Below are 13,164 nucleotides of genomic sequence, written 5' to 3'. Positions count from 1 at the left end.
ATGTCAGAAAGACTGTGGGAAACCAAGCATCCTTATCCTAAAGGTGGAAACACTTTCCTATGGGACTACAGGCCGGTCTCTGAATGGCTTATGGGCTCCTGGAGCCAGTAGCAATCCAGCTGTAATGACCGGCCAGTTCAATTCTGACCGGCTATATGGTAATCAGCTGGTCAGAAATGAAATGGGCTGGGCTACCTCGGTTGTAAAGCCTGTGACCTAAGGTCGGAGGGTTTACAATAGAGATTGTCATAGACCCCTTGGTCTTTAAATACATTTTATTTTAGCATTAAATTTCAATAATGTTTAATAGCACTTCTAGATTCACCTTTAGTGACAGGATATAGGGGTAATGGGCGGGGTATTATATTAATACCCAGTTAATACTTAATTTTTACCTACTAACTGAAATGTATTTTAGAGGGAAAAATGAAAACAGTGAGATTAAGAGACATTTTAATTTTAAAACCACAATAATTATGAATAAATAATAATTACAGCGATACACTTTATTTTAGAGTCAGTAACAGGAAACAAAAAAAAACACTTTAATTTTTTATTTGCAATTACTTTATAAATTGGCAGTTTGCGAAAATAGATATTTGTACAAGCCTTTATTACAATACATAATATATATTTATATTTTTTAAATGGTAGTAGTTTCCCATGCGTTTAAATGGTGATAATGGTCCTTTTTTCCGTTGGTACGCAAAGTCAGACTCTCGCTCATTGACGACTGGGAAACTGACCTTGTTGTTGCATATACAGATTGATACACCCAAGACAGTATAACGGAAAACCACAAATCACTTTTCAAATGTTTACTGTAAACTTTCCACTTATGGAAACAAAGGGGGCTACAATTGGTAGATAAATATGAAATAAAACTTTTACTTATGAAACCAGAACAATGAGCAATGCAGATATTTATATTATTGTAAACACATTAAGATTCTACCTCCTACATATCACAATTTTCGTATTCGGTACTCTGAGAGCATAATGGGGTTATACCTCGGCATTTAATACTCAATAGATTATTATAAATTACATTGGAACCCTTACAGCTTTAGTAAGGTTGCCTCTTCTGTTTGACAGCATTGTAAATGTATCCATCTGAAGAATTAAACACATAGTACCTATTGGAAAAGGAAACATCAAACAAAAAATTAATAAGTTAGTCAGTTTGCATATTATTCAGACCAAAACTTGTAACTTTGCTAACTTAAGGGCATAATTACGAGTATGGGGTGGGACGGGAGGGGTGAGGGAGTTCCAATGTACTGCAGATTACAACGAACAAAGTTGTATCTGTGCCAGTGGAACACCAGCTGCGCAAGGGAACAGTGGTACCCTGTCAGTGGTGTAGGAGCGCCACAACACAATATACTGAGCAGGGACTGGAAAAGTCCCGAGCAGCATACTTGGAGTTCTTCCACCACCAGCAATTTCATGGCAGAGCCCCACCATGAATAAGCTGGCGCAGCAAGAACTACAGGGCCCCCATGCCCTGGGAATACATTCAGGGTGGCACAACATGCCCCCCCCCCCCCCATGAATATATTTCCCCCAGTTAAAGCACAGCATGGAAGTCACAGTCCATGCCATGCTGGAACTTTTTGCCAGTTCCCACTGCAGTGCACCACCATGGGAATGGCCAAAGAACTGCCAACCATATTACAAGCTGCACATTTCCAACTTGTAATGCAGTTGGCGGTGCTTGCACAGCCAAGGCTGCATTGTGCTGTTGCAGCGCTAAAGCCGTAATCAGGCCCTTAGTCATGTTTAGGAGGTTTTTATAAAATGCCTGTATGAAAGTGCCCCTATTGTACATAGTTAGCCCCATGATTTGCCTGATAGCTGATGCAACTTTGAAGAGCACTGGGTTCCTGCTAACCAGGTTGCCAGTGCCAGTATTATTTCACAAAAATCATGTATATGCCTAATTATTCCACAATTGGCAAGGCCCTTTGCACTGCTGTAAGTCCCTAGTAAGGGGTACCTTTTGGTATGTAGGGCATGGGTCCTGAGGAGGGCCCCTTCGAGATGCAGCATGTATTGTCCTGCTATAAGGTTACTAGGTCTCTGAATGTACGCATTAAATTACTTGCTAAACTCAACCATGTGCACAGCAGTCAGCATTCCAGTCCACTGTACAGAACGGCTCTCTATAGCGGCTGCTGGTACTGCGTACTGAATTACATGCCTAAATGCGTTTGTGTACGGGATAGTAGTTAGCATTCTAGTCACCGGCTGCTTTCCAGGGTTTCTAGACTAGACTGTCAATACAAACCACTTCCAGGTTACTTAACCAGCACGTCCCACTCGAACTAAAGAGACACTCTAGCGGGAACTTATGCCCGACTGAGTTTCTCATCAAGTACGCTTTTCCTCCCTTCTACGCCCCTGTCCCTGTCCCCGCAAAGCCCAGATATGTATTGCATGGATACCTTTTTTTCAACATTTTTATTGCCATTTATTTTAATATACATCCATATTAATATAGTTCAGCAATTAGTGATATATCACAATACAGCACTTCTTTGGCATATATAAAATTGTCCTGTACTAACTTTAGTTACAATTCGTAGAAGCCATAGAGTAGGTTATCCATAAAAGTACTTACACAAAATCAGTCTCATACGTTCAAGTCTTACTTCACCTATAAGTTTTAGGAAAAGGTTATTTTGGTAAATGTATACAGTCAAATATTATTTGTCAGTCTGTAAATATCCGGCATTTAATAAAAGAAAGCAATACAACTGGTGAATCATACTATGTAATTATCTAACAGCAGTGGAGCTAAGGGTTTTGAATTTGCTAATACGTTAAGCAGGCGGTGTGGGGCGTGTGCATGAGATACGTTGGGCCGGGTGGGCGCTAGACCACCAGTGGGTCATACACACATCTGGTCGTAGATGTCGCAATTTCCCCAAGTTTTATGTGTGACATGGGCAGTTTGAGCATTCCCTACCTGGCCATTGTCGTGTGGTATATCATGGTCTGTTTGCAGTAGCGTTTTTATGAAGGTGAACTCAGTGTTTTTATTTAGCCGTCATATCTTTCGTAATCTTCGCCGCTTGTTTTTGTTCCCCCTTCGCTCGCCCCCTCGGTCGCTCCTGTAGAGGAGATGGCAAGGTTCTAGCATATTTGTCAGCATCAGATCCGTACGGATCCCTGGGTCAGTGCCTATTGGGCCACTATCTGTCAACCACTGCACCAGCCACTGGAGTTCAAAAGCTAAAAAGTATAGCTCGAAGTTAGGCACTACAAGTCCTCCTTCCGCGATGGGCGTTGTAGTATAGCAGGGCTACTTGCCTCCTCCCCTTTTACCATATCTAATCTCGCAGTAGAGCATCTAGTTGTCAAAACCACAAAGCGGGAATGGTGCGACTAGCAGGGCCCCCTTCATCCTGAGGCCTCCAGTTGGGGGCAGAGAGGGTATCTAAGGGACCACCCTGTAAAATGTTGCACTGTGTCACAGGCACAATGGGGTGCCAGCGACAGAGTGCAGAGATTCACACACCTCCATTTTCCCCAAAGGAGCCTGTGTTGTCAGGTGGAACACAGGCTCCCATAGGAGTCAATGGAAACCCGACCTGGTCCCGATTCCGAGATGGTCCCACCAGACATCGGATTGAGGCCTTGGTGCACTCCGTGAACACACCCTGGCTTTTCATCAACTTACACCCCTCAAATTAATATCACACCTCCGGATTCATCCACTTTCAACGGAAGAGATTACAAGACACCAGCTCACTCGCTGCATGGTTCTCTAGTAAGTTCCCTGCAATTATATTTTTTTGAAAAATAAGTTCTAAACAACCCATGATGTTTGATTCACTGGGACCAAAAAACAAAAATACAAATTATAGCGACGGATTAGGATGGTGGGCAGGCATTATCCTTCAACAGGACCTCCCAAAAGGCTGTCAGTGGTGCCAACAGGCATTTTGATGAGACTTCCACAACGGCAGACCTACCGCCCCTTAAAGTCGCTTTCTGCCTGCCTTTTCATGGCGGGTTACCCACCATGAAAATGCGGACAGTGAGGCACATTGTAATCCCTATGGCGGTGCCTGGTAAGCACCACCACCACGGTAGGGAATACAACCCCATCCGCTGCATAGGGGAGGTGTCGAATTTACTATTCCCACTCCAGTCTGCAACATTAGAGTTGTTGAGTACCAGTACAAATATTTGAACTACATTAAACCAATAAAAATTTTAAATATATGATTGACATTAAAAAAATGACATTAAAATGTTTATTATTTACGAAAACAAAAATTCGAATCCCACGCTATATTTTCAAAATTTTCACAAACACGTTAATTTCAAATAAATAAAAACATAACAAAAATAATTTTTTTAACAAGAGCTATTTTTACATTACTTAAATAAGTACCTAGCCAATAGCTCTGTAAACACCTAAAATATATCTATAAACTTTAAATATTCAATTCAAAAATAGTTAAGCGATAAAATGTAAATTAAACAATGAACAACAATTACCTCATAATAAATAAATTATACTAAATGAACTTCCCACTCATTACCCCTAAAAACACAACCTGCATCACATAGATGACTTTACAAATTTGCTAATTTCACAATCACAAATAATCAATTAAATAATTCATAACAATTAACATCACAATTAAATTCCTTAGCAAGCTTTAGCCCCACAAAAAAACAGCAAAAATAATTTTAAAAAAATAACTGACAAAATGTGCATAAATAAATCATTTAAATAACTCTAAATAATTAAAACTCTGTAAATACTTATAATAAAAATACTTCCAACCTTCTACCCCTACCAACACCACAACCTGCACCTATGGTGCACCCCCGTTAATCCCTCCACCATGTGGAAAGCACCCCGAGATGCCGGTAACACATTGCAGGGATTAATGGGGGCACCATTGGTGCCCCTTCTAACCATAGCCGTAGGCTGCGAAGGCAAGGGGGCTCTTCTAGGGGCCCCTAAACTCACTTTCTGACAGGCTTCCATGACAGAAAGCCCCGAGTGGAAATTCGGTCGGAAACCGAGCATAGTTATCCCTATGGGAGAGACGCCGTCCATGGGGATTACGGGCAGGTCGACAAATGGCCGGCCTCCTTAAGCCTGCCTGAATCAAGCTGGAATGACCGGCCAGTTTCAATTCAGACAGGCTTGATTGTAATTTAGAGGCTGGAATTGAAATCGCTATCAGGGTCAGAAAATCTCCGACTTGCAGACAGAGGCTTTCCAGGCCTCATCGTAATAAGTCCCCAAGTGTGCTGCAATTGTTAAGCAAATATGAATAAAAAAAAATGATAATGAAAACAGAACTGTGAACATCAAATATTTCTCTTTATGATAATAGCTTCTAAATATCATTACAATAATCACTATGGCAAGAGCATAATGTGGTTATCCCTCTGCCTTTTGTGCCTGTTTAGCAAGATCCCGATACCTTTGCACAGCCGACCATGATTTCTTCAACTACGGAAGCTTCTATAAGTGCCCTTGTTCTCAGATTTAAAATATGCACACTTTTTTGTAAAAAGTTATACTTGGATTCCTTCAGGAGATTGCTTTCAGGCCTGCAGAGGTAGGTAGGTAGGTCATCCACTGGATCATTGTGTGTAATGATAGATTCGGGACAAAGGACTATGTGCAAACCACTTGCTGAGAATATGATTTTCAAATAGTTTATCAGCTCCATCGTGTGTGTCCAAAGATCTGAGTGCCCCTCCATTTTGGGTTCCAAGACCATAAACACCCTGAATTCTTAGTCATACTGTGTCCAGGCGTAATCCCCATATATGAGGTGTGCTTTCATAAGACATCTGTGAGAAAGTGGATCTTTTGACAAAGTTTGCCTCCCACGTTTTGCATGGAAAATGGTGTGTTTTCAAATATAATGCACAGGGTCCCGGTCTACCAGGTCCCCTATGCCAGTGCTTCTTCCATAAAACTTTTCCACAATTGGCCATTCTAGCGCCCTTCAAGTCCCTAGTAACTGGTACAAGGGAACAAAGGGCATTAGGACTGAAGAAAGTCCCCTAGTGACCTCATCTGGGCCATGCAGATTGCCACTGTAGCATTCATGGCCTAGAGTAGACAAAAATGACAGTCGACATGGCACACTGCCTGTGTGCCATGCCAACCAGCACTGTCCAAGGTATAGGTAAGTCACCGCTCTCGCAAGCCTTGAAGCAGGGTGCATTATTTCATTGGTTTGGACATATTTGCATGAGCATATAATCCCCTATAATATACAAGTCTATTCTTAGATAGTGTAAGTGCCAGGGACGCCAAAGAGAGTACATGGGCTGGAAACTATGCAACTGCAGTTCCCCAGGACATAATGGCTTCTCTGAACGCAGGAGTGTTTGGTACCAAATTACTCCTTAATAAACACACACTGAGGCCAATGTGTCATTTATTAAAACATCTACTCAGAGGGCACCTCAGAGGTGCCCACTGAAATTCCACTAAAGCTGGTGTGGTCGCAGATTAGCTTTAGTCATACTGCCATCACCAGAAATCTTTCTGGACCCCTGGATTGAGAGCCCCCCTCTCAGGGACCAGAAACAAAGCACGTCCTGTGCAGAGGTTTCACACCTACTCCCCCAGGATGGGCACAGTGCGAGAGATGGAAGCTTCAAAGGTCTTCCCCCATTGCAATGACACCCCCTAACCTCTGATGGCAACCTGTTTACACCTCTACTTTTGGCGGGAAAACCTGCAGCAAAAAATAGGAACAATAGGTTGTGCCCCACCTCTGCCAACTCCACCCCTAAGGTGAAGGAAGCGAGGTGAAGCATATCTTTCAGTCTCTGCCATATGGAAGAGGGTGGGGTGGGGTGGGGGGGGGGGGGGGGGGGGGGGGGTTCCTCCAGGCTACGACTATGCCTCCTCCCACAGTAGGTGGCATAATGGAGGGTGTAGACAATCCAGGTAACTCCCGCAAACAAAGCAGTGGAGGTGGACACTGCTCTTGTCGAATGGTCGGTTGACAATACTCTATCGCACTGGAAATCCATCTGACGATTCCTCTTTTTGATAAGGGAAGCCCTTCCTGGGTGTGCTGAAGGCAACAAACAGTTGTGAAGATTTGCGGAAGGGTTTTGTCTTTTGTAAATAGAATTTGAGACAGCGTTGGACATCCAGCAAGTGGAGAGCTCTTCCCGCTGCGGTTGTTGGTTGAGGAAAGAACAGTTTGAGCATTACCGGCTCATTTAAATGAGTCAATTGGAACTTTTGGAATACATTTTGGATTAGTCCCGAGTATCATTCTATTCTCTTGAAATTGTAAGAAAGGGTCTTGAATCGTGAGAGCCTGTAATTCCCCCACTCTCCTGGCTATAGTGAGCCCTATGAGAAGCAGAACTTTCCATGATAGAAATTTAAGATCTGCCCTGTGTATTGGCTTGAAGGGCTGTTTCATTACTTGAGAAAGAATAATGTTCAACTGCCATAGAGGTGGTGGAGGCTTTACTGGAGGAAAAACCCGGAATAATCCTTTCATGAATTGTTGGATGACTCTTCCAGACCATATAGTTGGTCCTGAGGAAGTCCTCCTGTAGAGTGATATTGTAGTTAAATGTACCTTTATCGATGCATGAGCCAAAAGTAAAATGTATGTAATAATCTCATGCGCTGCCGAATTCAGAGAATGAATGTTACATCTTTGGCACCACAGACAGAATCTTTCCCATTTCATTCTGTGAGTCTTGTTCGTACTCTCCGCTCTGGCTTTTGATAGGATGTCTTTGCATTCCTCTGAGATCTTTAGATGGGGAAACTTACAGTGCTCAGGAGCCAGGCCGCTAAGTGCAATAATTTCGGATCTGGATGTAGCACTTGTCCCTGGGACAAAGTCAGAAGCCCCTGTATTGGTCAAAAGCGAATCGGATGGACCTCCGACAGTAGAGGAAGCTCTGTGAACCAGTGCTGCCTGGGCCACCATGGGGCTATCAGGATCACCCGGCACGGCTCCTTCTTGATCTTCATAAGAACTCGTGGCAGGAGGGGAATTGTAAGAAAGGCGTAAGCAAAGACGCCTTACCATGCCATCAGAAACGCATTCCCGCAGGATCCCCGTTGGGGAAGCCAGCTTGCGAAGAACCAGCATTTCCCGTTCTCTGCTGTTGCGAAGAGGTCTACTGTTGGTTCCCCCCCCCCCCCATCTTTGGAAGATGTTGTCTAGAACCCCTTGGTGATCTCACATTCGTGGCAGGTAGATTTGAGCCTGCCGAGTGTATCTGCTTGGACGTTCTGGTCTCCTGGGAGATGTTCCGCTGTTCTGGATATCTAGTGTTGCAGTGCCCATTCTCATACTCTATGGGCCTTTTGCGACAGGGAGAGTGATCTTGTTCCTCCTTGTTTGTTAAAGTAATGCATAGCTGTTGTGTCGTCCGTTCTTACTAACACAGTTGATCTTATTTTTGGTAGGAACGCCAGCAATTCCAAGCGGACGGCTCTGAGTTCCAATAAGTTGATATGCATCTTCTGCTCGTGCAACTTCCAGCGGCTGCTGACTTTAAGGTCCTGAAGGAAGGCTCCCCATCCTTCTAGGGACGCATGTGTAGTAATTATCAGTGGGGCTGGCTCTGTGAGGAATGAAAGGCCCCGCGAGATGTTCCGCTCTTGGGGCCACCATTTCACCGCTTGAACAATGTTCGGCGTTACCTTGACTAGGTCTTCGAAGGATCCCTATGCTTGAAGCCATTGTATATATAGCTGCTCTCGCAACGGACGCATCCTTAACCTGCAGCAAGGTACGAGGGGAATGCAAGATGACATCGTTCCCAGCAATGACTTGTACACTGAAAGGCACTTTCTATTTGTGAAGTCTTTGAAAAGAGATGCAATTCTCAATTGCCTTTCTTTGGAGGGGAAATGCCTTGTGTCCAGTATCACTCCCAAGAAGGTGATGTTTGTCGGTTGCAGGGATGATTTTTCCTAGTTTAAAGTCAGACCTAACCTGGCAAACAAATCCATGCAAGCCGCTGTTGGTGATCGGGTGGATGCTGCTGATGGTGCCTTAACCAACAAGTCAGCGAGGTAAGGAAATACGTTGGGGCAGATTTACGTTAACTGGCGCATCCCCAGGGATGCGCCAGTTAACGTGCGCCAGCTCCGCCACCCATGGTGCGCCGCATTTATAATGCGGCACACCATGGTGCAAAAACGGCACAGATACGTGACGCATCTGTGCCAGAAATGTGGCGCATTGCTGGAGTTGCATCGCAAGCGCGACACAGCTCCAGCAAGGCTCGGGGGTGCCCCGTCTACACAATGCTGCGTTAAGACCTACGCCTGCTTCAAGCAGGCGCAGGGTTTTGACACAGCATTGCCCTGAAAGTGACTGAGTGAAATCTCATAGATTTCACTCAGCCACTTTCAGGAGGCGTTCCTACACAGGAACGCCCCTCCCTGCGCAGGAACGCCCCTCCCTGCGCAGGAACGCCTCCTTATGGCGCAGTGCTTTACAACGTGACGCATCTCCTAGATGCGTCACGTTGAAAATAAGGCGCATTGTTTGCGCCACAGTTGCGTCAAAAAAAGTGACGCAATTGCGGCGCAACAGCCTCATAAATCTGCCCCTTAGTGTTTGTTTCCTTAGAACAACCGCCATTGGAGCCAGGCATTTCATGAATATTCTTGGGGCTGATTTCAGGCCGAACTGCAGTACCTTGAATTGGTAATGTTCTCCGGCAACCATGAACCAAAGGTACTGCCTGTGGGAAGGATGGATGGGGGATGTGAAAGTACGCATCCTGTAGGTCTGTGGTTATATGATCTCCTGGGTCTAAAAGCAGAAAGATGTCCTGAAGAGAAACCATTGTGAAAGATTGCTTTTTGAGATAGGTGTTTAGGGATCGGAGGTCTCGAATAGGACGCCATTGGAGAGTGTTTTTCTCGACTAGGAAAAATCATGAGTAAACCCCTTCCCCTCTGGAAGTTCGGCACCAGTTCTATTGCTCCCTTTCAGGGCATTGTCCGAATCTCCCGACGCATCTGAAGTAAGTGCCTGACCTCTTGATGTATCGGTGGTGTACAAGGGGGCGTTTGTGGAAGTTCTAGAGTGTATCCAAATTGAATTATGTTGAACCCACTGGTCCGTAGTTATTTGCTGCCAATTTTGGAGATAAGCAATCTTTCAACCCAAGGGAACATGTGACGTAAGAGGGATAGGTGTAGCCGGATCCTGAAGGCGGTCATTGTCGTTGGTTGTTGTCTTTCCCCTGACTACCTCCCCTACCCTCTAGGTGTAGATTTTGTGTAGCCTCCTGACTGACGGTGCGTATACTACTTACAGTAAGGCTGTGATGATGTAGAGTAAGATGAATATCTTCCCTGCTGGTATCCTCCTCTGAAAGAGGATTGGCCTCTACCTTTAGAGCCTTGGAAGGAACTTTCCTATATTGTAGTGTTCCTAATGATTCCGCTGTATCAGTATCTTTTTTGATACCTTGCAGTACCTAGTCTATGTGATTTCCGAATAAATCCTCTCCATTGAAAGGAAGGTCCGAGATCTTATTTTGGACTTCCAGCCTGAACCCTGTTGCTCTCAGCCATCCTTGTCTGCACAGGACCGCCGCTCCTCCCAACGATCTGAAGGCTGTGGTTGCGATGTCTATGTCCATAGCACAATCTAGGACTTCAGCCGAAGTCCTTTGTCCCTCTTGCAGAATCTTGATCTGTCAGCCTCTGGAATGCAGGAGGCGAGAGGTCACACCACATCTGCCTATTGTACCTGCCTAGAATGGCCAGGGCATTCAAAGCTTTAACTAACAGGGCAGACAGAGGAAAACCTATTCCCCGCATTGTCCAATCTCCTACGCTCTCTGTCCGGAGGTATCGTAATAGGAGCGGACGGATTCCTGGTCTTCTGCTGAGCCGCCTGGGTTATGACGGAGTCCAGCTTGGGGTGGCCTAGAAGCCAAGCTGGAGCATCTGAAGGTGCCTTATATTTTTTGTCCAGTCTGGCAAGTACTTGAGTCACCATTGCGGGTGTCTCCAGGAGTTTTAGGCCCTCTTTCCATAGATGATCGACAATCAGTAGGGACCGAAATGTACTACGATAATGTTCCTTGAAGTCGTAAAAGAAACATTCTGCTTTGTCTGTGGACATGGTGAGTGTGAATCTGTTTGTGGCTCTCTCCATTAAATTATGAAAACCACTGATGTACTCTCCTCATCATCCGTGGTCACTGGCTCTAGATGAGATCTTGCTGGTGGAGATCTAGGCAAGGGCTCTGGTAAAATTTATCGCCTACGCACTGGCATACCTGGTATAGAGCGTGGTTGAGGCGTAGTCACCTGCAATTCTTTAGAGGTATGAGGAACAGGATGTCTCTTATAATCCTCCAGCATGAACTGCAAATCCTTTAGCAATGGAGATGGAACACTCACCATCTCCTCATGGCGGTATTATTGCTGGGGACGACATTAAAACCCCTCATATTCGTACTCTGAGTCACCCTCTTGGTACTTTATTTGCAACTGAGACGGGCTACTAGCATAGCCAAAAGGACCGCCATCCTCCTCCACTTCTTCCGACTCCTCCAACAGGTGAGATGTTACCAAAGGGGTCACCTTACTTGGTGATGGGTTCTTCCTGGCAAGAACCCATTTTCTTTTTTTTTCCCCTCTCATCGACAAATTCTGCATCGCAACCACCGACATTATTATCGTTGTCAACGCTACCATCGACTATGCCGTTACTGTCGTCATTGCAATTGTTACCTGTAGTCATTGTAGTCGATGCAGTCGTCACCACAGATCTCGGCATCGACACTGCCGCCGACGGTGATAAAGTCTTAGATGTACGTTTTACCTCCGATTACATAGACGCCGCCATCTTCGTCGACGCTCGCGTCGACAGTGTAGATTTCTCCAATGTCCCCTCAGAAGGTGTGGAGGCCGGCTTCTTGACTGAATGTTTGACTTCAGTGGGTGATTGTGGACTGTGAGCTTTTCCTCTTGTTATGTTAAGTTATATTAAATTTATACAGCGCTCAGCTACTGAAAGTGTCCCGGCACTAACTCCAGAAAGAATACAAAATTATCCATACTCCGATGTCAATCTAAAACCGCAGCGTTTTTAGTTTTTTTTAAAAAAGCAATGGGTCATGGATACTCCTTAGAGCCATCGGTAGTAGGTTCCAAGCCAGGACAGCTTTGCGAACAAATGAGTTGCCACAAAGCCTGTGGCGGATGAACCGAGGATTTTTCTTTTTTTATCTGAGAAGAAAAGTTCGAGTCTTCATCAAACCAAACCCCTAGGTTTTTGGCCAGGCCCTTGCTCACAGTAGGGCATGGAAAGTCAAGGCCAGAGCCTAGCCCTGAAGTCCTCAGTTCTTGGTATGTTTTAACCCTGAAGCATGACCCATGCTCTCCTTTTCTTTGCTTGGGGGAGGTTTAGAGGGACTGCAGCCAGAAGACCCTAGACAGGACTTCCTTCCTGGCTTTAAGCTTTTGAAGACAAAATAATAGCCTTCCTTCACGAGCCCTCAAACTTTTATTTAAAAAGGTACGACATACCTTACAATCCTTTGCTTGATGATCTGGATACAGGCATTAGATGCAATCCTTTAAGGGTCGTCTGCATAGTGCCTTTTCTTTGAACAGGTGGCACAGGCTCTAAATAAACCTTTTTTTCTCATTGCAACAGTTGGAGAAATAATAGGTAGTAATTAAATCTGAAGAAGAAAACTCAAATCCAATCTAGATTGAGTAGAAATTGAAGAGTTTGAACAGAGCTCAAGGGAGACGCCCTAGCAAAACGTGCGTTAGAAAATCTGAGGGGCAAAAGGTTCTCTCAAAAATGTGTTCTAGAGGGTGAGGAGTTTCTTATTGGTTCAGGGACAAGTTCGGTCTATTTTACATAACGAAGGTTATGGGTTGCAAAAGGGAAATGGGCCTAGGCCTCTTTTCAGTTTGCTATACTACTGGGCATTGTTTTTTTATGTAACGGAGACTACCGTCTCGACGACGGAGAATGATTCAGGCATGTGAAACTATGAAAGCTCCAATAGTGGAGTAAATAGAGCACTTTGGGTTTGCATTGAGCCCTGAACACTTCTGGGGGGAATCTCTGGACTCTGTGCATGGTATAAACTCCAAGTGGTATACCATATACAGAGCCAGCTTCCTACAACATCCAA

General features: G+C 44.7%; 1 long non-coding RNA gene across 1 annotated transcript in view; it reads right to left on the bottom strand.

The window, feature by feature from the left end:
• Nucleotides 1–540: 540 nt before the first annotated feature.
• LOC147661085 (uncharacterized) overlaps nucleotides 541–13,164 on the bottom strand; it is a 55,488-nt gene continuing 42,864 nt past the window's right edge. Inside the window, exon 3 of the long non-coding RNA XR_015306028.1 lies at nucleotides 541–1,136. This is a non-coding gene — a long non-coding RNA (uncharacterized LOC147661085). The remainder of the gene's footprint in view (nucleotides 1,137–13,164) is intronic.

Source organism: Lissotriton vulgaris, unplaced genomic scaffold, assembly GCF_964263255.1.
Source record: "Lissotriton vulgaris unplaced genomic scaffold, aLisVul1.2 SCAFFOLD_5927, whole genome shotgun sequence".
In the NCBI taxonomy this organism is placed as follows: domain Eukaryota; kingdom Metazoa; phylum Chordata; class Amphibia; order Caudata; family Salamandridae; genus Lissotriton; species Lissotriton vulgaris.
This window is presented reverse-complemented; position numbering and strand designations above follow the sequence as displayed.